The 27647-nt window shown below is 39.0% G+C and overlaps 1 protein-coding gene across 1 annotated transcript in view; it reads left to right on the top strand.

Moving 5' to 3' along the window:
• The window catches only part of LOC111572241 (carbohydrate sulfotransferase 8), a 126000-nt gene that overhangs the window by 8470 nt on the left and 89883 nt on the right, over positions 1-27647 (top strand). The window lies entirely within an intron of this gene.

Here is a 27647-nt window from a genome sequence, read left to right as displayed (position 1 = left end):
TTTAAGAACTAACTGTAGCTAAAACTATTTTACATAAAGTGTCAAAACAAGGTAAAACCCTACAATTAAGGAGGAAACTGTAACGTGAGTTTTTCACTTTGTCTTTTACACTGTGTGATCCAGTAGAAATGTGTGTACGGTCACAATTCACATTACTGCAGAGTTCTCCACTGTACTGTCCACTGAAACTCACCCTCAAAAGTAGAAAACACTGGTTCCTTCCAGAAAACTATGGAAAAAAAACACAAATTCAAAAGAAGCCATACAGTACAAAAGGGGAGACAAGAGAAAGAGAGGGAGGACATTGATTGAAATAAGAAAAGGAAAAACATATGCTGTGATCTCCCTTTCAACTCAGCGGAGTTGAAGATGCATCTTTTGAGCCACTGACAAGCAGACAGGGTTAGGCTTCCTACTGAGCAGCAGAGCATGGCTTTGCTGTCCTACTGCTGGTGCTGGAGCTTTAAGGTCGTCCTTTTCCATAATACCATGCTGGGTGACATTAGGAACTCCAAAGGAAATAAAACAGAATGAGGCTAGAACACCAGGTGGATCCAACAGTGAGGCTGATTTTTGAAAATGTCTTCAAAGACATTTTCAAAAATCACAGTCGTTGCCTCTCAATGCTGTCAGTCATGCTATGTCACTGCAAGAACTGAGGCTCTCTCTGTGACTGTGAACACAGAAGGGTGCATCTCTAGGAATGCAGCTTCAGATTCATATAGACAATTGGAAAATCACCGATAAAACCGCAAACCTGCCATTTCCCAACTGTCTCTGTCTCATACTGTCTCCATAAAGATGAAGTTCACAGTAATAATTCTGCTCCCATGTTTTCTGATTATTTTGAAAGATAGATTCTGTCTGGTTTATGATGGAAACCATGTACAATAGTAACACAAGCTAAAAATTTCGAAAAGATCTGAAAATATGTGTGCTTTCTCTGTTTCTTCATTTTGCATTGAATACATATCAGTTACAGTCTGTGTCTTTGTGTTTTGACAAACTGGAGCCATTGAAAGGCCTACTGAGACACAGTTGGCAGGACACTTCTCCTGAACAATGCTTGTATTGTGGCCATGTTCCTCTGCAACTATTATGAACTGGTCAGCCTCAGCAGCATGCAGCCATGCTGACAATGATTAAACTCAGTGCTTGGCTTCTGGCTCACTATGACATTGTCCTTGCTGCCAGTGTCCTGATAGATTGCGTTTGTTCATTATTGTAATTTAGATGAAGAGCTGGCCATATTTTAAGACAAATTTATATATCAATGCAGAAAATTTGAAACTGTCCATGTCTTTTCTTGCTACTATATCTTAATCTACACTTTAAAGCAGGCCAGAGCCCAGAGGGGGCCCAGGTGAAGCCTGTTAGAGGGATACATATGTACTCACAGAACTGGAGTTACATCCAGTAACTGGTAAATCTGAGGCAGAATGCTTTTTGCAGAACCATTTCCCTACAACAGTTTTCCCAAACAGATGCATTCTAGCAGCACAACCACCCCCCCATTCACACTGATTTAGTCTCTGAGTGTATAGAAAGTGTAAAAATGCAACTGTTTTTTTATGTGAAGAATCCATAAAGGTATGTATGATTTAGGTTTAACTGTTGAAGCTTTAGTAAAGGTTCTTAAAGACTGCTTTGATGAAACATACCCTGGAGGACTCTGGAAGCAAATTGCTGAACAAAGTAAGAGGCACCCAGAACCTGTAACCAAAAGAAAGAAACAAAAGGCTGGATGGACGCAGTGTCATGTCTCAACTAGGTGGGTGTCCTGAGAAGAACAAGAACACTTTTGACATGAGTTTGACATATACTTATCTTGTGTAATTTAAATTATATTATTCTTATTAGCTTTATCAGCAGTTAAAGAAGCATAACTTAAGCAACCGTTCCAGATTTTAATCAATTGAGGGTTACATTAAAAATACTTAATGCCTTATACAAGCTCTTTTGTACTTCATATATTGCAGTCTTAGCTGCATAGGCAAATGATAAGTCAGAGCGACCAAAATTATCTTATGACTTACAGCAAAAATAAGTTTTAATGAAAACAAGACAAGACTTTGTGCCGACCCTATAATATGAATAATATGCTCAACCTGTCCACTTCTGTGAATATTGTCTGGCTCTGCTTTAAATGATTTCTGCGTTCAATTTTATTATCTGGTTAACCATGATTAGCCTGCATATGTACCTGCAGATGCTTATATTAATGCAGACATGTAGGACCTGTACTGGTACGAAAATAAAACAGATTTCTTGCCTGCTCCAGTATGCAAAGTCTTGTTTCCCAATAGTAGTACTGTATCACTTTTTAAGAAGTTAATCTAAGTTGCACATCTCATTTCATTTTCAGCTCAAAATATGGCACAGATTGTTCACTCATGCCTACATTTCCCCTGATTTAAGCCCCGTTTCAAGCAGACTGTTTCAATCTCTCAGCTGCTGCCCATACATCCTTTTAGGAGGAGGGCTACAGACACACCTTGCTCTACATCTGTTCTAGTCAGAGGTCCAATCTCCACACTCACAAACCGATGGACTTAACAAGTACCAGCCAAATGTTTGAGGGCTTCAGGCTGTCTCACTGTTAAATTGTCAAGTACATAAGGGCTCTGATGCGGACTTTTCATTACTATGACGCAGCCTTTCTGTGAGTTTGCGTATCAGCAGCCGTTCCAGGGGGACTTTCTGATAGTCCATAACAAAATTATTAACATTTAAACGTAGTTGTCCTTCCCAACACAAATGCACACAAACCAAGCATGGATGGTGTTAGGGTTAGGTTTAGGATTGACTCTATTATTACTGTCAGCAGATTCACTGAGAGTTGCTGTTTTGGTTATTTTACTCAAATTTCCACATAGGATATACAGGTATTGGTGGCTTTCCTGACTTTTGATAGTTTGCTAAAATATGTAATGACTGTAATGTCACAACCAGGCAGTGATCAACTGAGCAGCTGATCAAATAGTAGTGTGTCCAGAGGATTCATTTGGGATTATGAGCCTTTGGCCATTGAGCTCACAGACTATACTGTAGACAAAATTCAGGACTATTTCTTATTTCAAAAACAGTTCCAGAAACACTGTACACATTGTGTTGTGTAGATGCAGACTGTCCAGAGTTGTTGTTATTGTTCTGTTTCTGGGAACAGATGCTGCAGCCAAATTTTTTCCAAATGCTACTTTAGAGGTATCCAAAATACCTAAAACTAAAAAAACTGAATTCCATTTACTTCCACTGTATTTGTGAAATTTTGGCCTGTGTCTCAAATTAAATGTATCTGTCTAAAAGCAAGCAGATGATACCATGAATATTCTCATTTTCTTTTGTCCAAATATTTCACTATTTTTACCTTTTAATAATTTGGGTGAAGCAATATTTTTAAATAATATAATGGAAAAAAACTCCCAAAAGTCCCAAAGGTAAATAATGCAACATCCCACACCTATTCCCAAATACACTGCAGAATATTGTTTTAACAGATATTATTATTTGCATTTAATTAATATATGTATAATATGTATACATTTATACAGATCCAGCTTAAGTATCTGTTGTAGAATAAACTCTATTTTCATTATTAGACTGACTGCTGCCTTATTTTTTAAATAGTTAAGGAAATGAATAATTTTTTCCTCGCAGAAACATCCATCCATCCATTATCTATACACCGCTTAATCCTCACTAGGGTCGCGGGGGGGGCTGGAGCCTATCCCAGCTGACTCGGGCGAAGGCAGGGGACACCCTAGACAGGTCGCCAGTCTGTCGCAGGGCTACATACAAGGACACACAATCACTCTCGCATTCACACCTATGGGCAATTTAGAGTAATCAATTAACCTCAGCATGTTTTTGGACTGTGGGAGGAAGCCGGAGTACCCGGAGAGAACCCACGCATGCACAGGGAGAACATGCAAACTCCATGCAGAAAGATCCCGGGAAAGCCGGGACGCGAACCAGGGACCTTCTCGCTGCAAGGCGAAAGCGCTAACCACTACGCCACTGTACAGCCCCTCGCAGAAACACATTACTGCAAATATTATTGCTTTTAAATTGCTAAACTGAAAACTTCCTTTATTAATCCACTCAATTCCCCTGAAAACAAAATCTTCATACCCAAGAGGGAGCAACATTTGGACTTTTAAAACAATGGTACATTCATCCTGAACATGACCGCTGTGTTCTCAGTGATTTTACTGTAGAAGCTGTGAATCTGTGCCACAGCTCTGCTGTTTGCTCTCCAGAAAAGCGTTTAGGTTAATAAGGCTATGTCCAATCACAGCAACACGTCAGACGGTGTAAATATTTAATGAAGTTACCGCTTCTGTGCCACCTGTATAAACTGAGGCACAGCCTTGCTCCTAGTTTGGAGACAACATGGATCCTGCTGCTGTGTGATGCTACGGATGTTTGATAAAGTATAAAAGGGAAGGTGACATTCTGCGTTCAGTGTGAGCTGCATCTGACAGCAGATTTCAACATCTGAATGGTAGCTGGCAATGCTGTAATACTGAAGGAGATGTTGGCTAACCGATCTGGCCCAGTTCTGGTGATCTCCAGCCCAATTTAACCTGAATATGTCACATTCCTCCATTTTTGAAGGATTTGCAAATACTCCCTGATCTAAGGAGATATGTGTTATATGTTGACAGGACTCTAGACACGTCAAGACATGTAATTATGTTCAAATATAATAAAAAAGCAGATTCTCCACAATATGGAGCCTTTACTTTGCTGCCAGTGATAAGATGTTGTCAGTAGCCAATGACACAGGTTCACGTAATGCTTCTTTCCACTTTGATATCTTCATAATCGTTAAGACAGCAGCCTAGAGTGTAATCTGTCCACTTAACAATGGCCCTAGTTTCCTTCTAAGGCCTGCTGTTGACAGAGCATAAGTGCAAAATGAGGTAATGTATCAGCTTTTGTCAAGAGATGACTGTTGAAGAATGTCAGGCCACCAAGCATAAATTAAAATCTGAGCTTCATTTATTCTTGTGACAATAGATACTGTGTCATATCTTTCCCCAAAAGACATAAACAACCTTATGAAATGAACTGGTAAATGCCCTTCCACTTTATTTTACCTGTTTTCTTGAATATGCAGTTGCAGTGACAGCAGTGTTTACTTGAGTTTATGGAATATAGGACCAAACCAATCATCTCTACAAGCCTAACTTTTGGAAGGAACATTTAATCTCCTCTGAGAGTTGGTGATGATACCATCTACTCCTCTCCCTGTCTGCTGTCAGACAGAATAAAACTTTATCTGTAGAATTAATTTCATCAGACAACGCTGATGTGTTGCATAAGCAGTATATTTTTTCTAATGTCACTGCCTCCGTATGAGTCTGTTCATATCAAACATAATGTGCCTGTCTGAGAGCTCGTCTTTACCACTGCAGACGCATCAGAAAAGCAGAAAGCCTTTCCTAAAGTAAAGTTTGAGCTTTGTAGCCATCTTCCAGTAGGCTGCGAACGCTACAGACAGGAAGAGACATACAAAAAAAGAGTGGGAGGAGAGACGGAGGTTATATAACCATCGCTCTCACCAAAGAGACATCTCGCGGCTTCAAAAGCAAAGCAGTGATAATAAATGCCAATGTTCAAGGTTGCTCAAGTTATCATCCGCTCAGTAATGGAAGATTATGCAAGATGGGTTATTGTTAGCACAGAAAAACTGTATATTTCATTCTTCCTTTAAACAGGTCAATTAATAATATGTTGGTATAACTGACTCTCTCTCAGTTATTACAGTGAGACAACCAAGGCTTAAATCCGATATTAAAAAACATAATCTGCTCCCATGTTGAGTGAACTTGAATAAGTTTTGTCTATTCTTACCTGTGCCTATTATTTCACAGTGTCTTTCATAAATTAATGGCTTTCAGATTTTGTAGCAAAATATTTGAGCCACAAAAATTACATTTATATAATGTTACATTGAATAGATTGCAGTACAAAAGCTGGTTGTCCAACTACCATATCAAGGTCAAAAAGTAACATCAGAAATCTGATGTTTTCTTGATGGACCTTGGCCTCTGGAAGCTGAGTTTTCAGCTAAAACATTTAGTCTCCACATTTTTCTTCATTTGTTGTTTTATTGTGACATTAAGTTTTTGCAGAAATTTTAGCCAAAGAAAAGCCTTCTTCTCAACACTGTCTTTAAGAGCTATTGCACAAACGCCATGCCTTTCTTCACCCCTATTACAGTCATGGATATTATTCTGACAAGGATTCCACATGATTGTTCCCAGAAGACAAGTCGTGCCGTAGGAGCAGTGATCCGTCCCTGCAGACTGAAGCCAGCGTACCCATTATCAAATCAGACTTGAACCCATCCCCTGTCTGCCAGGGAGACATGTTGAATGGGTATCATTGTGCACGGCTGAGGCTTCCATCACTGTAATCCTTCTACAAAGTGCAGGCCCTCTTAGAGAAAGATGAAAAGACTGGAGGAGAGAGTGGCCTATTCACCATGTGTGTCACTGCAGAGGGCACAAGGAGGGAAGTCGGTGGAATCAGTGGCCCGAGCCGGTGACTCCTCAGCCCTCCCCCAGCCATGAAAAGAACAAAAGATTAAGCCCTCCTGCTATCCAAAGTGATAACAAGCTGTCAACTTCTAAAATGTAATCTGCTGACTCCGGGAGGAAGTGGTGGTGTCAGTGGAGTGGGCTGCCAGCTGATGCTTATCACCTGAATGGCATACCATTGATGGAAAGAGCTGTGGCCCTGCTGACAGACACATAAAAGCCACCTCGGTCTGCCACCAAACAAAGAAGTCTGCATGAGCAAAGGATTCCATACTGAGCCAATTTTCAACATATTTATATACATATATCCCCTCCAGACCTCCTCTCTCTCTCTGATATGGGCCACAAAGAAAAGGTGATGGGAATGATAAATGACATGAATAGGAGCCAATAGACTGGGGATAATAAGGAATTGCCCCTGACAATGCTGACAAGTGATGGGAGGCTCCCCTCTGTCAACTTGTCTCTCGAGCCTTTCCACTCCATCTTGGCAAAGATTGTTAAATGTAAAAGCCATATTGCTGCCAACACTAAGTCCTAATGCACACTTCAGTGGGCAGTAAGGCTGTGATATGGGAGCTGTCACCAGGCTGCAGCCAGTAAATCAATCCAAGCTGGGCATTATCCAGCCTTTTAACAAGGGGATTGCCATACAGCTAATTGCCCGCACCTAGTGTATCTTTCTGTCTCTCATCAACCTTATGCCCCTGCTCCTCCACTCTATTTGTTTCTCCCAAATGTTACAACTCCAAAATTGCTTTTAAATTACCCAACGGAGCTGCCAGATGGCTAATAAAACATGCAGGGCCATCTTTGATCATATTAGCTATTAATATTGACAAGCCTTTTTTTTTTCTATGTCAGATCTGCGTGGGGGTTGTGTCTCTAATAGGGTAAAGAATCTAATTTTCTGGTCCACACAAAAAGCCACTTACGATCTCAGTAGTTATGGCAGAAAGAAGGAATTAGTCACACAGGAGCTATTTCAGGCTGTTTACAATTTGATTTCAGACCAGTGCTGAGGAGGGGGGGTGGGGTGGGGTGTAGGAGGGCGTCCCTGTGGATTTGGGGCTATTGATCTTGAAACACCAGTCATATGATAAGAAATAGATACTCTTAGTTGTTTTCTGTACAGCTGAGTGAGAGAGAAATGACTTTGACCCGGTGCTATTTTGGATACCTCTAAGTCACTATGTGCAGGTTGGCTTGCTGGTCTTATCAAGGACACTCCTTAATAATACGTTAACATAAGGAAATTGCAAATATTTTCATGTCAGCGGATTCATCTGACAGCACATGGCTACAGAAAGTACAATGTAAGAGTCAGAATTAGATTTTTGCATGAAATTAAGGATTTGAACAGGTTATAGCAACATAGCAAAGAGTTTACAGCCACACTAGCAACTCTCTGAGACTGTACTTTGGCCTGGTCCTGCTCTTACTGTGGAAGTAATCAGTCTGGTAAACCCAGAAAATGGAGGAGAATCTTCAAACATGTTGTGAGCGGAATATATTTTTCTAAATCTTACCTTGTAGTTTTGTTACCTAAACCTAACCCGGCAGCGAGTGAGAACCTAAAAGTGCACAAGTGAAAACAAAACCCCATGAAGATCCTTCTGCAGAATTATACTTCCATCCTTTCTACATAGACTTTATAGTTCTTTCAAACTGGGAGCCCTACGTACTTTGTCATACTTTTTGGTGAGAAAATGCATTTGTTTCAAAACTAAATTGCAGCGCTAAAATTCCTAGCAATCTATTTTGTTATTGTTGACACATTTAACTCAAAATCACAATGGCAACTTCATGGCTGCACTAAAGAAAAATCACTGGGTCGCAAAGTCATTGTGATTCATCGTCTCATGTTGGCACTTGAGGAAAACTTAGAAGCTCCCTAAACTTAGTAGACTTTATCCCATGAGAGCCATCAAATGTCTGTATAACATTTCATGGTAATTTATCTGACTGTTGTTAAGCTAATGTACTTAACTACTGAGCAACTGACAGATCAACACCATCATCCCCAGAGGCATGGTACCAGCCTGGTAAAAGTAAAAATATACAGACCTTTTGCAGCATCAGAGAGCAACAACTAGACCACAACTATTAGTATGTAGTAAGTCTAGTGTTAGTCCTTGTATTCAGAATCTTTTTTTTTTTTAAATATTGTGTGATGCCATGCAATCTGTTTTTCTAATTATGGTGTAGCCCTCCCACCCCATCCATTTACTCTTACTATCTAAGTAGTATTGCCAACTGTTGTCTTGAGGTGTAATCCAGAATCACTTTGGTTGATCAAACAGACAGTAACCGGCAAATATCAGACTCGATGAGCTTGGCCTTGGACAAAGAAGGCAATTTCCTGACTCTAAGCTTGGTTACCGGTCTGGTAATAAGTGTGTCTGTGCCGGTGGCTGATGTGAGTGAAACCAAAGGGGCAAAGAAAGGAAACAATGTCGACTGAAGATCCTGTTACTTGTCTGGTTTGATTATTTTTACATTCAGGTTTTTGGGGGTAAAATGACAGTGCAAGGAAGGTTTTATTCAGTCAGTCCAGCTTCCATTTTAAACACACTGGAAGCTATGATTCTGTCAATTATCAGCTCCAAATTGCTAAAAAAAAATGAGGGATATGTTGCAATGTTTTCATTTAATATAACATTAACTGCTTGAGTTATTTACATTATTGAATTCAGTCCACTGATGGTCATGGGCGAAGAACATTAACAGATGTATTTTCCTTAAATTCATCCAGAAGCAACTTTACAGTTGGGTAACATACAATATGTGTGATCTGAGTTATTTTCCTCTACATAGACAACAAATCCAGTGGGGCACTATATTTCAAATCCCAGCCATTACACGGTGCAGTGCATCTTTCCACCTTATCTCAGCTGCAAAGCTATGTCCTTTTTAGCTAATGGCTTTCAGCAACTCAATGAGAGGCCATTAATGTCAATTCTGAGGATGGAGCACAACAATCTAAACTGCTTTTCTGACTCTATTACTACTGTCAGATGATGACCATGTCTATGATGAGGAGACTTTTGTGAAATGAAAAATGAGTGCTTATTTTCCCACTGACAACCTGTATTCTTGATGGTTTGCAGTGTTTGTACACTTGACATGTAATTGAACCTCTTAGCTTGAATTTTTAAGTGAGGAACTCAAAAAATTATGCCTATGGTATTTTGTACAAAAAAAATGACAACCTCTACTGTCATTATTTGAGCACAATATAATTTTATATAAGGTAAAATTGAGGAATTTTGTCTTTGAGTTCATTGTGCCCCCCTTTTCTTTTTTTTTTTTATATGCTAGGGCCTTGTAACACAGCCTTCACTGAAAATTGAAAGGCTTTCAGGTAGCTGCCAGGCAGTTTGCAGCCTGTTTCCCTGAGTCAGAACCATTTTTGTTCACTGTGTTTTACTGCATTAGACCGAGCCCATAACAGGTACAGGCCATTAAATTACATCAAGACAAATTGAGCTGTTCACTAACCATTTCCAATTTTCTCTGAGGCTGGCATGGAAGAGAATTAGACATAGATCCCCATATATGTATTTCCTGATATCTCTGTAAGACTTTGAGGTATTTTTCCTTCCTGTACCATAAAACACGGCGCTGCTCGTTTTATGAGAACTGACTCGGGTTAGGCAGAGGCTAAAGGACTTAACCCCCATATATACAGTAGGACTGCCTTCCATTTCCAATTGCCGCTCTATTATTGTGGGGGATTTTGTCCATCTCCGGTGGAATTGATACACTTACCACACTTTACTGTACTGTATGTCTCACCAGTCCTCTGGCTTATTGGCACAGAAAATAGGGCCCCACCTCTCCTGCCCCCTTCTATTGATTATGAATCAGACTATATTTTATGACAGAACATTTCCTCATTTTTTTGCCAACTTCATTGTGGGTGTTTACGTGCAAAGAGGATTCCAGAGGATCCATACAAAACTGTAGGAGCGCTGTTAAGAAATAAGCCCACTTCAATGGAGGGATTTGCAGAGCCCACTCAGAGGTAGGAGGGAGCTTTCAAAGCCGCCCTTTCTCCAAGGCTGTTTACTGCACTGTACTCCACACAGAGACTGGCACCACTCAGCGTGTCTCCCTTAGCCTTCAGCCAACACCACATTCATATACTAAAGACTCCACCAAAGACCTGTCAATGACCATTGTTTCTATGTATTGTTTTTAATGCTTTGCAGAAAGAGCAATAAACCTTATGATGATACCTCCTTCTTACCTATTCTAATGACTTATAGCTATTAAAGTCACTCTGTGACCTCAAGAAACTCATGTCTGTGTGTTAATGTTACATATTTAGAAGTGTTTTCCAACAACATAATCCCTTTCTATGCTACACGATGGCAAGGTGTCATTTTGAGGTAATTCAAGTACAACCTCTGGAGAATAATGATTACAGAGTCCCACCCTGCAGGTTGACAGGATTGGGTTTTTTTGGTTTGTTTTTGAGTTTGTTATGCATGAAACCTCAGAAGTTTGAATTCATGTATTCGACTCTGGCATTGCTACACTGCATTCAAGGTGGAAAAGCTCAGCCAGGGTGTAAACAAGAAAACCCCAGATGGACATGTTAACAAGATAAACTTGATTTTACCAAACTGGATCTTTAACTGACATTTTCTCAAAGCCGAAATCTTTCCTTTCCGTTGTTGTTTCTGGTGATGGAAACGATAACAAATTTGTCTTCTTCATGTGACAATGTAAAACTTTAAAATTCAGCTAACAGACCAATGTAGGCTTAAAACGACACAAAACCGTCTGTCCCATCATAGTAAGACTGACCCCTAAATGGCAACTCTATCAATTCTGTGTCAATCCTCCTCCCAGCAGAGGCACACAGGGAAGTGAGGCAGCATTAATTATGAGCCTTCAAGCTCCAAGGGACAGTTAATCTTTGTCATTTTGCTCCTGGAGACATTTGGATCTGCCACAAAGATTGGAACCAGGTCACAGCTCGTGACCCTTAACTAAGAATAAGAATTCTGCTCACGTTTATAGGAACAAAGCTATTTTGCTTTTTTCTCACACATCCCCTCCTGGGTGTTTCAGTTCACTAATGTCTTCTCTGACTGAAAAGTTTCCATGATATAGAAGAAAAAGTTGGAGATCAGTTGATTATCTTTGAAAAAGATATTTTGTCTGCATAGTTTAAACTAAGAAAAAACAAACTGAAAAGTGAGCTGAGCTGGCTTGCAGTAATTGTTGCCAAGAAAACTCTTATTTTAGTGTGAAAATACATTTTTAGAATCATTTTATTGGTTGTAAATATATTAATGTAGTTATTTTTTAAAAAACTATCTCATTAAGCCTCATAAACCAATGACAAAACTACTGTAACATATTGTAAGTTTAATAGCTATCCAATCGTTATGATGCTACGTGACATCCAGTCAATGTCACTTGTAGCATCATTTAGGCATTAGTTGTAAATGTATATTTTACTTTGTGAAATTAATTGAAATATGTTTTCTTTTTTCCAAGATACCTTTTATTTTTTTATGCATTACTATGATCATTACTAAGTCCTAATTATCAACTCCTGTGTAATTTATTTTGTTAGGCAAAGCCACTAAATTGTCAGCTATGTGGAAGAAATAAGTATTTCGGTGCCACAGTAACACAGAGACGGTAGTGGGGGCCATCATAACCCAGGTGTAAAGAGCTGATTGATTCTTGCAGGCGAGCCAGGCAACAAAGCACTGTAGAAAAAAAGCAGGGAGGACTCAGTGAGGCAACATTTTGACAGAACTGGGGCATCGCCTCGATTATACCTTCTCAGTGCCCTTTTGTGAGTGTTTAATATCTTTGGAACAAGACAGATTTTACTGCAATAAAAACGATGACGACGGTAAGTACAGGCTTTCTTTTACCTGCTCAAGTCCAGCTATTCACATGAGGCAGACCCTCGTGGGTGCATGCATACATTGTCTCCATGCTGACAGCAGGCTGAGGACACAAACTCCCTGCGTTAACAACCTAAGCTGCACTGCAGTATGCAGGGTCACGGGCACAGGTGTAGGAAATATAAAGAGGAGATTTCAGAGCTGCTTAAGCTGTTAATTCTGTAAATGTCTTCACACCGGTTATATTAAAATGCACACCCTGTATGCCTTTCATCTGCTCCTCACCACGTGCAGAATCTTTTGCTGTGACAACGTGCTGCACCTCCAAGATGTTGAATAGTGCTCTCAGGAGAATATGCCACCTAGCAGACAGGCAAAGGGAAGAAGGAAACTCTGACTCGAGCTGCTATAAAGATTAATGAGGCTCCTGTTGTCGATGTCAGTTTTAGGCCATCTCTGCTCAGAGACGAGCGTGGGATGTCTGAGGAAAGAGACCTGCCGTGCAGCGTCTCCTAGTTTGAGCTCTGTCCTTCTTATCTTGCAAACAGGAGGACGGGCTGGGGAGGAAAGCAGATCCTGATGTTAGCAATGAGTGTGTCTTTGTGGGGGAGAATGTGAGGATTTGATGGAGTGGCACTGTGCAGGGCTGGAACAAAGGGGGTGTGTAAAGTTCAGAGGCATCATGAGCTTCATTCGTGTAATCAGAGCTGCTCAAGTCAGGAAAACCCCAACAGCTGCTCCATCTGGACACCTAGCTTCTGCCACTATCATCTCCACAGCAACACCCGAGGAGGAGCACAGTGAGCTTCCTACCATATTGACAAGAGGATGACACGTGACGAATGACTGTGTGGAGGGATTCAGAACTAAACATATTTCCTGCTGGAGACATGGTGTAGTGATCACAAACAGGTGTTTATGGATACTTCACATGTACTTTGTTTATTTTGTCTGGGAGAGCTTCAATGGGAAAAAATGGATTCAACACCAGAAATTACATGTGTCCTATTTATGCAAAATTTCAGTATTTTACGTGGCATAATGTATTAAAATGACCAGCGCATGGCAAAAGACATTGGTGAGGTCAGCACCTTTGTTGTGTAATGAGTTGAATGGGAGGATAATTCCCTATCAATGTGCGAGCCCATTGGTCAAACACAAGGACGCAATACATAGTATCTTTTCAGTATTTTGTCTGTTTTTTGTCTATTTTTTTCATTTCTTTTCTTTTTATTCTTTATGTATTTTTAATGATTACTATATTCCTTGTTTTTTTATGGGCTTGAATACTAATAGAGAATTTTCCTCTCATTCAACTCATTCCACATCACAGGTGTGTAAGCTGCTGCTGACAATGACCCTGATTATGTTGGCCACAACATGTTGGCCATCCTTAATACATACTGTCATGTTAAAAAAAAAAAAAAAAAAAGGCCTTCTAATTTTGCACAATCCCCACAATGTTCATTTTTGTAGTTGACTTGGATTTTATTCTTTCCTGCTATAGTTCCACTGATGCACTGGCCCGTTGTTGTTGTAGAGTCCACTAATTATGTCCAGCTTTCTCATCTACATTTATTTGGCACATACTCGGGTACATCAGAACTGATATTCAACCTGTAACTGTGCTACAAATGCTTTTAGATGGCTTATTCTAAATATCTGGCATCGGTACTTTAGGTATTTCTCCTTAAACAAAAGCCCTATTGCACAGAAAATGCATTTTGTTTATAGGTAGAATCTCTGCTCCACCTTACAGAAAAAGTAAACATATACAAGATTCAGTTACAGCAAGAAATGAAATGTAGTGATGATGATAAAAATCTTTTCTTGTAGAATACACAGTGTATCCACCATATCATCATACTGAGCAGTTGCCAGCAGTTGGTTGAACAATAGCAAAAAGAAGAGTTTTTTTTTTTTATCATCAAACATGAGCTTGTGTTTCCTGGCTAGATCAAACAAGCAAACTTATCCATACGTGCAAGCAGAAATCATTTTTGTAACAATTTTATTTGATCACTTGCTTGCAGCAATCAACTGTAAAAACAGGTATCACATCATATAGCATAATTTTCAGAAATTTGATACTGTTGCTAAACATCTGTCTTTTTTGTTTGTTTGAAGTTACTTTGGTAGTCACACTGGATTTGACTAGCTTGAAAATTTAAAATCACACCAAAGCAATGAGAGCTCTTCTTCATAAGTATAACAAACTGAAAGAAAATATTGTCATACGTATATTGTCATGACTTTAAAATCCTAACCTCTAACTGGATGTGAGCCCGTATTATGGATTATCCACTTTAACAGAAATAGTTTGAGTGTGGGTGAGAGAGCTGCTTGCTGATTTCCTTATGTTGTCAGCACAGAGGTGTTAATATATTTTTTTCCAAATTACAACTGATGGAATACATTTGGGAGGAGATGAGGGGGTCCTTTGTTATTCATAGATTGGCTTTATGGTAAATCTTTCTTTTGAGTAGAAGCCTCTAAATATTAGTCATACTCCACCAGGAATGAGGTTTAAGCACACAAACACCCATGCAAAGATACAAAAATATACACATTTTGTCAATATCTCCATCTTATGGTTCAGTGCCTTCAAGAATGACAATACTGCAGATAACCTTCTGCCAGATGCCATTATAGATTCCCTAATTTATATTCTTTAATATTTGAAGAAAAAACAGAGGGGTTCTTTTCCTGGACAGCAATAAATTATCATTATAGGTTCAAAGGAAAGGTTTTAGCTGGCTCCTTTTCACTCCAGACTCTGTCATGTTTGGAGTGACTCTGTGCCAATCACCACATCAGAGAGATGATCACCGTGTCCAAATTTGAACAGCTGATTAGGTAGGCTTTACTGTTTACCCTCACCTTAATAAGGGAGGACAGTGCTGCTCTGTAATACAGGTGGTGACCATGGGATAAGACGTGGAGAGATGCCTCTGTTCTGGTTGTTCTTAACCTTGAGGAGATAAAACGCCTGAAGACACTGAGTCATTATTTGTTAAAGTTATTCTCAGGGTAAATCTGCTGACATTGTGCCACTTTACAGAATAAATCGTGTTGGAGAGATTTATTTTTTTGTTTGAACCTACACTGTATATTGCATCAAAGTGAGACAAAAGGTCCCATTAATCCACAAAAATACAAATTACAAACCCCTGTAATTGCATAGTTTCCAAAGCCATTTGATGAATGTGATGTTACAAAGAATGGCTAAGAGTTAATGAAGGCCAAACGTATAAAACATATTTCATCACCTCACTCGGGTGCCATTGGAACAATACAACACTTTATATTATTGAGCTCCACCTAGATCCTATTTGTCACTGTCGACAGGGAGACAAAGTTATCCGCAACCGAGGATTAATATATTGGCCGTCTGGCTCCCCTGTTTCATTGTGAGGCCACAACCTACACACCTGCAGAAAAATTGTTCTTATACTCTTGTCTAAATGTTTGCCTAGGTGTGATGTAGTTGCCAAACCATCATCTCTGGAACACAGTTGGCTGAAAATACATTACAGCAACTGTATTTTCTTTCCAATATTAAGCAGTTAGAAAATCACAGTTTAATTTTCAATTTTTAATTTTTGTTTATTAACTGCAGTCTTTCACCTATTGATGTGTTAATTTTGCCGCATGTATTTGAATGAATGAAAGCCCCTAATATAATAACTTCCCTGTAAAACAGAACACATAATGTAATCATTTTAATTTATTTTAGTTTAGATGACGTGCAGGTTATTACATTATGATTTTAGCTTTGATTTAATAACTAAAGTAATAACTCACAAACTCGATGTGTTAAATTGGCCGAAATAAAAGAAGCGTGCATATCTCAGATCTATGATTAATTACTCATCACCCTTTACGTTGACACACAAACACAGAAATCGAAGTGTCATCTTCTTCCTTGTGGAGTGTGTTTGCCTTATTTTCCTAGACATCTATGCTGGCCAAGTCCCACGTCTCCCCCGCATCATGTTCCTCCCTGTCTCATCTGTTATCTTATCTAATGGTAATGTTCTTTCTTGACACTTATTGCACACTCGCCTGTCCAAATGAGGAATCCCTCTTTGACTGAAAATGCAAGTTTCTAGCAGAAATCTTACCAACGCTTTCTCCCGTGTGTTTTTTTTTTTTCGGTCCCTGTTACCAAAGCCGAACACATGGTAACACCTTAAAAAAAAAACAATAATTGTCTCAATCTGTGCGGGTCAGTGAGGGATGTAGGGCAAAGGGAGCGTGAAGAATGGGCGAGGCCTCCCTGTGTAGCCGAGCTCGTCTAATGAGTCGTCTTAGCGTAATTTGGCCTCATGGTCCATCTCTCTGTGTTCCCCCTGCTCATCAGGGCCAGAAGGGTCAGCAGGCTCAATATCCCCCCTCTTTAATTACTCACCTCATTAACACATGACTCCTCTCACTCTATTGCTGCTCAATGGATGCTCACCAGCAACTGCAGCGAGCCTCTCATAACACAGTGTGATCGATTGGACTTGCTCTTGTTACAGCTGTTAACATTATTGGCACAATCAAAAAAAAAGATGTCTGGGATGGGGACTCAGGATGTGTCAAGCAGAGCTACTGCCTTTATTATCAATACAGTTTTACCATCAGATTTTTCCAATGTGAAATAATCCACATTTTACAAACTTGCTGGTGAAGATAATTTGTGGTATCACTGGCATCTCCTCCTGGCTTCTGTGATACATATACAAACAGTTCAACAAAGCAGAAAGCAGCTTTTGTGTTAAGTCTTTGGGGGGAAAAAAACTGCTAACCATTTCCCCCATAATCCTAAAGTGGCAGATTAAAAAAAAAAGTTTTGAATAATGCATAGACACAAACCGCTTTCAGGGATCAGTAGCCTCTCTGCTGACCAGTGATAAATCATGGCAGCATTATCAGTCCTGCTAAAGTTAAAAGGACGATAAGTAAGGTGCCACAGAGACAATGATAAATACTCATCCTTTTGGTGAAAGATGGAGGGGATTTTTGGATCGGCTTTGGTCTGTCTTGACATTTGTATTATTGATCCTCTTTCTTTGTGCTGCTTTGGCTTAGATTTTTAATTGGATCTGTTCTCTGTCTGATTTGTACCTTATGGCCCCTTCAAAGTATACTTTTCCCCAGTATATCAATGAAAGGTCAGTTTCCTTGTCCTGAAAGAATGCTTTTTTTTTTTTTTTTTTTTTTAAAGAAACGGGCTGCTCTTTTGGAATTTAATTTAATCCATATCATTTAGCCTTTTCTTAAATTTGAAACTAAGCTTTACAAATGAAGCAACTGCTGTGTCAGAAACAGGCAATAACACGAGAACAAGGTTGAATGAGTGAGATGCTTTGTGTCAATGGTGCATAAATAGGAGCTGTTTGGAGAATTCCCCAGCAGAGGGAAATCAAAAGACTGCTGCTGCTTCTCATAAACTAATATGCTTGTTGTCCTTCCTTGAAATCTTCCAGAAATCTACTGTAAATTGTAATCCATGATTATATGCATGAGAATATATGATACTATTACAGTTGCTGGTGATATTTTGTTGCACTTTGCAAGCACAAAAGGAGGCCACTTTCTTTTTGGTTTATGTGTCAACTGAAAATGTCAAAGAAGTACAGTTAACCCCAGCGCTGTCTAAATCTGACCCAGAGGCTACAGTGGATATAGTAGCATCTAATATTGGCACAAAAGCATCTAATATAGTGACATATCACTTCCAATCAGTTTTTTCCATTTATTTGATTCTTCTCTCTGAAAAGACACTATTGCGTTTGAGGCCTGGAGTTATTGCAGCCATTTGTTTGCTGGAGAGTGACTTTACCGAAGAACAGCAATGGCAGAATATGTTTTCTGAATGCAACAAGCTGCCTCAGTCCTCTCCTTCACTTGCTGGAGGTTTGACGTGATTAATATTGTCATGGACTGTATTAATGAAAGTCTATTTTTAAACCCCAGTCAAAGGCAGAGCTCTTGCTTGTGCAAAAATAAATTGAGAGCTTCAGCTCTGTGGGATCAAATGAGACATGGAGTGTTTTTATGACATTTGCACATGCTCGGTTGTTTTTGTATGTCTATTTTTAAAATGTATTCATAAAATGGTATGTTCTGCCTGTGTGTCACTCTATGTTTTGCTCGAATTCTCTGCTGTGTTTTTTTTTTTTAATATGCACTGATACAAATGCCAGTATTAACTCATTCTGTCTACACCTATATGCTGCTACAGAAATCTGGACCACTGTCATTAAAATTCCTGCACATTTACTGAGCATTTATTCTTTGGCAAACAAAATGATACTTGATTCATTCTTTCTGCTGCCACACTGTGACAGTTTGTTCTCTGAGGCTTTATGAGGCTGAGAAATAGAGGTATTTATTAATTATCATCCTGCTGTTCGGGTTTTCTCCAACAGTTGTTCACAAAGCAGTTCTCATCATGTGTGAGTTCTGAACAGTAAAACTGCATCTGTGTGTGCGAGTATGTGTGTAACTGTGGTTGTGCAATTCAGATTTAAGAAATACAAAGAAAGCTTTGGTTATTGTCTCCAAGCAGCAGCTTTAGGACTTTTGAAAACCAGAGGCATCCTCGGCTGAGCTGAGCTGTTTGGAGTATAACAGACATGTATTGCTCAGTGTGAACTCTGTATGCCCGGGGCAAAATGTTGCACTCACTCATGCTTTTGCACCAGCACCAAAAATCTACTATACTTTTATACCACACAAAATCTTGTACCATAAAACTAAAACACTCATTTCTCATATAGGTGTGTTACCACTTATGCAACAAAAGCAGCTGGTGCCCAACCAAAACTGCTATACATCTTCTTAACTATATGGAGTAAAATATAAAATCACAGTAGGGAATATAAGTGAAAAATCAAGTATCAACTTTAGAATTATTATTTCATTAAGTTCACAAATATTCAGTGAAATCACAGTAATAGCAGAGCCAACTTTACTTGTTAAACCCTCTGAACTCCAGGCAGTTTCTTGGTCATTTTTACTCCTGTTACATCTTTACTTACCATGGGCTCATTTTTAACAAAAAAAAAAAAACAATGTAAAGGAAAATCTATTTTTATTTTTAATTAAAAAATGAACCCATGGTAAATAACTCTATGGAAATGACACAACCTTGAACCAACCAAGAAGAAGAGACTACTCAACAATGTCTTCAGTCCATTCTAACCAAACTATAATGTCATAAATCATAGAAAAGTTAAAACAAAAGTTGAATTTCTTTGATTATTAATTCATTTATTTGAAAAAAAAACTTGGATTCAACACATCCACCATCTTTCCAAGTGCCCTCAGATGTTAGATATACAGTAAAAAATGGTGACTTCCCATACTATGGGTATTTTACTATATTTATGATATTTACTTTATGCTGTACATGTGTCTCTATCCTTGTTTTTTTGTCATTTCTGTGTAAACAAAGCTTGCACTTCAGTCCAATTTAGCCAAAAAGTCCCTAAAGTCTTGTCACAACTGAGACAATCATGGCTTCCTGTTCTGCCAAGACACACAAAATTATTTAGTTTATGTGTTTATTGTTTTTTGTTTGTTTGTTTGTTTTTGTACAGAACCTGATTACAAAAAATGTAAGTTTTTTTTTTTTTGGCAAATTGTGTATTTCAGGTCAATTTGATGAAATAGATAGCATACATTTTTATGCTTAGATTTGGCTGTTGTTTGTCCTGATCAAAACCAAAAGTCAAAACAAATGTGTTTCGACTGTCATAAAGTCATTTATTCCTGTTTCTTTTTTTTTTTTTTTTTTTTTTTTTTACAGTTTCTTGCTATGATAAACGGTGCAAATTGGCAATTAAAAAAAACTGCAACAAATATGTCTTTCAAAGCCACTGGCAGGTTTTCAGAGGGTTAAGTGACTCTGGACACATTTCAGTTTGACATGACATAAACAGACCATTTATCAGCTCCCTTAACCACAGTCATCAAGGGCATCCATCAGTATGATGTCTGTCAACTTAACACATCATCATATTCATCACTGTCATCAGTAATCGTGATATCCTTGGAATCCTTGTCAGTCTGGCAGGAAACACATTTTTAAAGGTCATTTGGAGTCGTTTGACTATTACAATATTAATATGACAACAGGATTTTAGACTCCTCTGAAGTGTAACATGAAATTATTCTCTTTGAATGCTAAAATTTTGTGGTTTTAAGCAGTTTGATGTTGTTGCCTAAAGGTGCATCATGCCTTTATGCATCACGTGTGTCATATTAGTGCTAAATTGTCTTACATCAATGAGAATACATTCCTGATTGTGGGAATATTCTGAGAGTTTTCTATGATTAAATGTTTGCTGCAGACACTTATAGAGATCAACGCACACAGCAACATAATTTGAATTAATTAGTTTGTGGTGTATTTATTATGTATGTAAAACAGCTACAAACATTTAAATATATTAATTTTGTCATTTGAAAAAGCATCACACTGTGACCCTCCATTTTGGTGGTGTGCACTGGATGCACTGAAGTGTGAGTGTGTGAATATTTTTAGTCCATATAGCCGTGTCCATACCAGTCAAGTGAAGCCTTCCTCTGGCTTGTGATGCCTGCATGCATGGTTTGCTGTGCAGCCGTCCATTCATGTGTGTTCTTATGTGCCCTGTTTACCAGCAGTGCTTAGTCAAAATAACCACTTTTCCATTATCACAATGTACCACCATATCGTTCATCTGGAGTGTTTTATAATCATTTAAAAATGATAGTTAGCTGAGTCAGACACTTCAGGCTATCTACATGTAAAATGTAAATACATTCACGTACAGAGGGAACTAAAGATGAATTACAAAACATGTAAAATACAACCTACTATTAGAGTGCTTGAAAGTGTAAGCTGTCATAGTCTTGTGTTGTGTTCAGCTTCTCTGTTGGTTGGACAGAAGTCTGCACCAAATGGCACACAAATACAAAATCAATTGTTTGTCCAAGATGTTTCCAGGCCAACTCCCTCATTTTTTGAGCTCTGTTTCACTTTATGGCATACAGTGATTTTACCCCCATGCAAATGTAATTGTACAGTTTTCAAACATTACCCTGTTGTAGCTCTGTGTTATTCGTCTACCCCCTTTTTTATGTCTTTTGTCTGCCGTGATGTTGCCTTCTTTAATCAGATGTCAAATGGTGAAAATGAGGCTTGATTTGTAAATGTTTGATTAGATAGGACAGCAGGTGTCAGCTAGTCTAATTCGAGGACTGCTGTTTTAATTTTCCAGGTCTCATGGGGCTGTAATTCAACAAAACATCTGTGCAGCGATTTACTTTTACCTGCCCCTCAACCTACTGCTCAGTCTCTTCCTACTAAGTTGCTGATGCCAACAGAACTTGTTTACTGTGTCACAAAATCCTGTGTGTCTCTCGACAACACCCCAGTTGTAGAGCTTATAAAACAATCTAAATGAGTGATGGTTAAATTGAATCGTCACATTAACTGTAGGAGACAAGGCTGCTGCTCACTTCATTACTGTCCTCTCTCATCACCCATCTCAGCTTGTTATTGTACGGGCAGACAGATGAGTCTTCATAATCTCATAGGTTACACCTTCTCAACCAATATCAGTCATCTATGGTGTATAGTATATAAGCTAAGTGAAGTGAAGGGAGAAAGCTATTTTAAAAATCACATTTGGGTAATGAGCCCTGCGTTTCCACCGCAGCACCGGGGAGCACATTGGAATAAATGAATATCTATGTACTTGGAGTGCTTCTGTTCGGTGGGAAAGTTCCCTGTTTTCGGCCCATAGCACCTCCTGTTATGGAGGTCTGAAGGGGGCACGAAGAAGCGAGAGGGAGAGAGTCATTATGTGGAGTCTTCCTCAGCAGAAGGTTGGGTCAGCAGTTTAGATTAGCATTTTAATGAGAAGAGCACTGGGAAAGCACAGCAAGATGACCTATCAGGTGGCACTCAGAGTATGTAAATGATTAATTACAGTATCTAAAATGCATTGGGATCATTCGCTTGTTAAGTGAATGAGGAGCCTGTCAGAATGCAATTCCAGTATTGATACTATCTCCCTGTATCACAGCTTTCCCCCAGTCATCCACCAAATGGAATGTGATGATAATTAAGTGGGAATTAATGAGGTTTCTCAAGGTAATATTTAAGAACATTGTCCAGTGAAAGCTGCTATTAAGTCACACTGTAGAGCCATAGGCGCCTGTTTGAATCAAAGAAGATAGATTTTCATTGTTTTATTGCTTTTTAATGAAAGCCTTAGTATAGCTAACTTGGCAATACCCTCTAATCAGAGGTTCGTTTTGCAAAAAATATCATGATAGATCACACGATGTATGAACATTTGCACAGATTAGGTTGACCTTGACAGAACAAGGCAAAAACTGCACCACATGCTCACAAAACTGTCTCTCATCATCTCATGTTCTTCCTCTTCTTCTACCGCAAATGTAACATGACAGCAGTCTTAAAATTTGTGAGCAACGAGGACAATGAATATTACCCAGCTTCAGCTTTAATATGCCATTTAATTCCATCAATTTTGTAATTAATGTCACCTTCCAGTTAACCCTTTCCTGTGCATACAAGAATCCAGAATTCTTTAAAAAAAAAAAAAAAAAAAAATGTCAGTAAATCATATGAAATGAGCTACTATCTGAAATGCTCAAACATGGGTTAGAAATAAAGCAGCATTCTCTATATGGAAAAAAGTTTCCCATATTTGCTGTTAGCGGCTCAGTGGAACAAAAAATGCAAAGTGAGTGTTTTGGCAATGCAATGAAAAGCAATTTGTGTGAAAATGTAGACATACTTCCTAAAGCTGCCCGAGCGGAGCTTGTACTCAACATTTACTGTAGCATTTATTCACAGCAGTATTAAAAGTCAGCGGGTAATCTGCGTTGAGAAACATTAAACTAGAGCTGACTTTTTGACCTTCTTTCCTCAAAGCCTTTTTAAAAGTATCTTAGAGGCTATTTGTAATATTTAGTGTCTGCCATATCTGGCATTAACTTTGTGAAAGCTGCACTTAAAATTTGATGTGTGTCACAGGTCTGACTTTCAGTGCCAAGGTAAGGCATTTTAATTGACAGGGAGGGGATGGATGGTTCTTTTTCCAATATGTGAGTTTAGGTTCCTCCTTGGAGATGATCTGTGGGTTGGAGTGAGGCAGGCTGGGTTGGCCAGAATGTAAATGACTTTGTAATACTGTGTCAGTGTGTCTCCTCAGCTAGACGCAGCTGCATCAGTGGTGCAGAGGTTTGGAAAACATATCTTATCAGTATCACACCAGGTATTCTCACCAGGTGCACCACTGACCTAGTGCATCCCCAGTGGAGAGGTTTACAGTAGAGTTAGAAACAGGTAGTTCTCCCACAAACTGTAATTTTAGGAGCACCGGAGTAGGGGAGAGGTTCGTTCAGGCCAGAGAGGAGGAGCATCACTGATGCAGCAAGGTCATTTTGATGAGCTGTATTCCATGCAGTGAAATGTGAACCTTCCAACCATCACATACCGGACATACAAGGATATCTTCACTTTTTATGATCCAGCAAAAGAACCCATTTCTCAACCCATTCACAACTAAAAAACCTATGAATCTTTTTCTAGCAGAAAACTAAATTAAATCCTCAACGGCAATACATGCAAAATAAAATTGTGTGTTACTGCAACCTTCTGCACTTGTTAACTACTGTTGTCACTCCATTTTCGGCATGCAGTAATTGCAGGAGTGATTTTTGAAACATGAACACTCATACCTGATAATTTCCCAAGTCGCTACATTATACAACTGTCTCAGTTTGATATCATGTTTTTGTCTCTGCCGCCAATTATGACCTCCTGCATGCACAAACTCCTCTTATACAATTCAAGGCCAGTGTAGCAAAACCTTGAACAAAGCTCAAGCTGGTAGTGTATACATGTAATTACCACCCAGGGACTGTGCTTAGTGGTTCATGGCATCCAAAACACTGCCTGCCCCGTGCTTTGTTAATTACTCTAATTATACTGCTGATTCTTTTTGCTTCTGATTACTTCCTGAGAAAAAGCCAGTGGGGAACAAACTAATTTACACACAAGATTTAAGCAAAGCTTTGAAAGCAAATTCTAAAAAACTCCCATTGTAACCTAGTGGCCATTACAAACCAGATCTGAACCATGCTTCTGCTGAGTATTTATGGTTTGTGCAGCCTGCTTTTGCTTTTGAAGCATGCATACATTTGAAAACTGTTCAAGAAGTCATATATGTTACCTTCAAGAAACATTAGTGGTATGAGTCATAGCTTGATTGTATATTTTACCCTTTAACAGTTTTGAAGTTGACAGTGTGTCAAACTGGTTAGCTTAGGCTGTAAATGCAGTCATTTTTCAATTTTGTTTAATCTTTATTGTTTGACTTGACTGCACCAGTTACCGTGACAACACAGTTCACAGTAGGTGCCAACACCACCTCCCAGAAATTACAATCCGATACAAGTAAACTGTGTTCTTTATTATGTTTGGAAAGAAATGCATTTTCTCCTCATAAGATAAAAGTATGACATAGGAGGAAGAAAATACACCTTCAAAGAGACACAAAGCTCACAGTAGGAGGGTTGAACACTTGCAATAAGTCCAACACAGCACTTTCACCAAAGAGACAGGTTCATGTCTTGCATGGGGCTATTATTTTTACACTTTAAGCTGCAAGTAGGCATAAAAACAGCTTTCTTTTCTGACCCTTTCACAACGCATTTGAAGCTGCTTCATTTTCTGGGTTGCCAAGGTAACGAGTCCTCCCTCATCTGAAATGTGATTAGTTGGCTAAAAATGAATGATGGCTGAAGATATGTCAATTAGGGATGTACTTGTGAAATGTCACACACAAACATAATCCTGGAGAAATTGCATTACATTTTCCTAAAATGCACTTTAGCTGTACAGGAATGTAATTTTATGGGAAACACGGATCCAGGTGCAGATGAAAGTGAAGCAGTTCCAGTATTATATATTCATAGTAGTCCGATTTTATTTTGGCAAATAAAAGATTTCTGAAAAGCTCTCAAACTCAGTTAGTAAATTAAAAGTCACAATGTCCAATTTCATTGCCTGTAGTGCTTCACTATCAGATGTATGGATCTTAACATCAACATTCCCATCATCATTTACACGAGCACATAAATAATGGAGGAGAAAATGAATATTGTAAGTCACTGTTACATGGTTTAGCTCCCAATAATGCATAAAGTGCAGGTTTCATTTAGTGTTTGATCGTCCTCCTCACAGTGCCTGAATTCATTTTCATTCTACAGTGTGCTGCAGCCCTGTATGTGGAGATAATTCATTGCACTATGGACACTAATCTTGTATGCATTTCGCCATCAACAGCCAGTTGTGTAAAACTTCCATTTATATAATGGATCATGTGGTGTGGGGATATCCATACAGTATTGACCCTGTGCTGAATAAAGTGAAGACAATACCAACTCCAGTGGCCCTGTCCTGTGGTTGACCCCCTACTTCAGCTTCATTGCCAGAGGAAGCAATCAATAACTTATCACAAGAAATACTAAGTTGAGACATCTCTCACCTTTACACATTCATTTTGACATTCCTCCAATATGTCATTTGAAGAGAGAGTATCTGCAAGTGAGAATATCCCCCTGCATTTTCGCAAGATAATAAACTCATAGCTCTAGATAACAGGACATCTGGCAAAGTGGGGAGTTATTTTGTGCATCACTGTAACAAGAGAGCACATTGTTCACTAGGGAAACAATACCGGTAGGTGCCAAATCTTCTAATTAATTCTGGAATTTCCATCACGCCATGAAAATGCTCTGTAGATTAACAAATTGGACCATAAACAATGAAAACATAGTCTTTCTTTTACAGAAAGTGCACATTGTGGTCAAATTTCACTTAACGGCTGATGTCAACAGATGTTATGTTACGGGCTTGGGCTGGCTCTTTATTTCCTCTGGCTCCGCTTCCTGTTTAGCGCTCAGAGCTACACAAATCCTCTGATAAGTAGCACTGGAAGCTGCTTCATTCCTCAGCAGAGATTTATTTACTAAGTCATTTGGAAAATTAAGTAAAAGGGAAAAAGCCTGTTTTTGTTTGTTATAAAGCAGAATTTCTATGGAGGGAAGGATTTCTGCTCTGCAGAAAATGGTTTCCTCCTTGGAGACAACACACAGCGCTACGCCAAACCCAGCTCAGCAAATGAAGGGTTTCATACAGTGAAGTGTTATCCCTCCGTAATAGGAACAGAGCCACTCTACCAGTCAATAATGAATGAAACAGATAATAATGTAACCAACTACATTATTCAAATGATCCCTCAGCAGTCAGAACTGTGCGTAATGATGCTTACTATTTGACAGTCTATGATACTGCAGCCATTCATTCACACGGCACACACAATCCAGAAGTACATGACATGATTATACATGCTTCTCATGTCATTGGGAGAGGGCAAGGCTGGAATGTCTACATGGCTCATAAAAATACTGTTTTTTTTCCTCAGAAGCCTCACTCTGAGTCTTCTAATAGTACATTTCTTCATTTTAACTCTAGTGCATACAAGTCCTTGCAGTTACATTTCCATATTGCAAATAGAAGAGAATAACTTTGTGAGTTTAACCAATGACTATGTTACTGAAGCAGCTGGGTGCTGAAAGTACTGTATATCAAGTGATCCTATTGCTCTTTTTATCATCTCGTATTACTTTTATTTCGTTTGTTTGTGCCTCAGAGACCTTTTCCTGATATATATTTGGTTTATTGATTGAACTTAATATAATAATGTGTAACCTGGTGGTGCAAGAGGCCGTCCAGGGGTCAGAGAACCAACACCTCCCAAGTGTTTGCACCACAGTGTTTATGTATTTGTTCCTGCTGAAAGTTTTCTTTCAGTCTTTAGAAACTTTTCTTTTACTGAGGTACGGTAGTGATGTAATAGCTGCACCATGAGTCACTTCTGACTGCCCCAGTTGTGCAGCTGTTTAAATTTACAATATCGCTCTCAAGAACTTATGAGACAGTTTCCTAATGACACTGAGAGCAACTGAGAGCAACTGAGAGCAACTGAGAGCACACAGCAGTGAAGTTCTGCAATTAAAAATGCTCCCACCTGTGGATGTGAGATCTGCATGTTGCTGAGACCACGGCTTCAGAACAGGTGAGTGGGCTGCTTAATAAGGGGGAGACAGATGACGCAGCAGAAGCCAGTCTGCATCTCGCAGG

The sequence above is a fragment of the Amphiprion ocellaris genome, chromosome 1 (assembly GCF_022539595.1).
Source record: "Amphiprion ocellaris isolate individual 3 ecotype Okinawa chromosome 1, ASM2253959v1, whole genome shotgun sequence".
NCBI classification, from domain to species: Eukaryota; Metazoa; Chordata; class Actinopteri; family Pomacentridae; genus Amphiprion; species Amphiprion ocellaris.
This window is presented reverse-complemented; position numbering and strand designations above follow the sequence as displayed.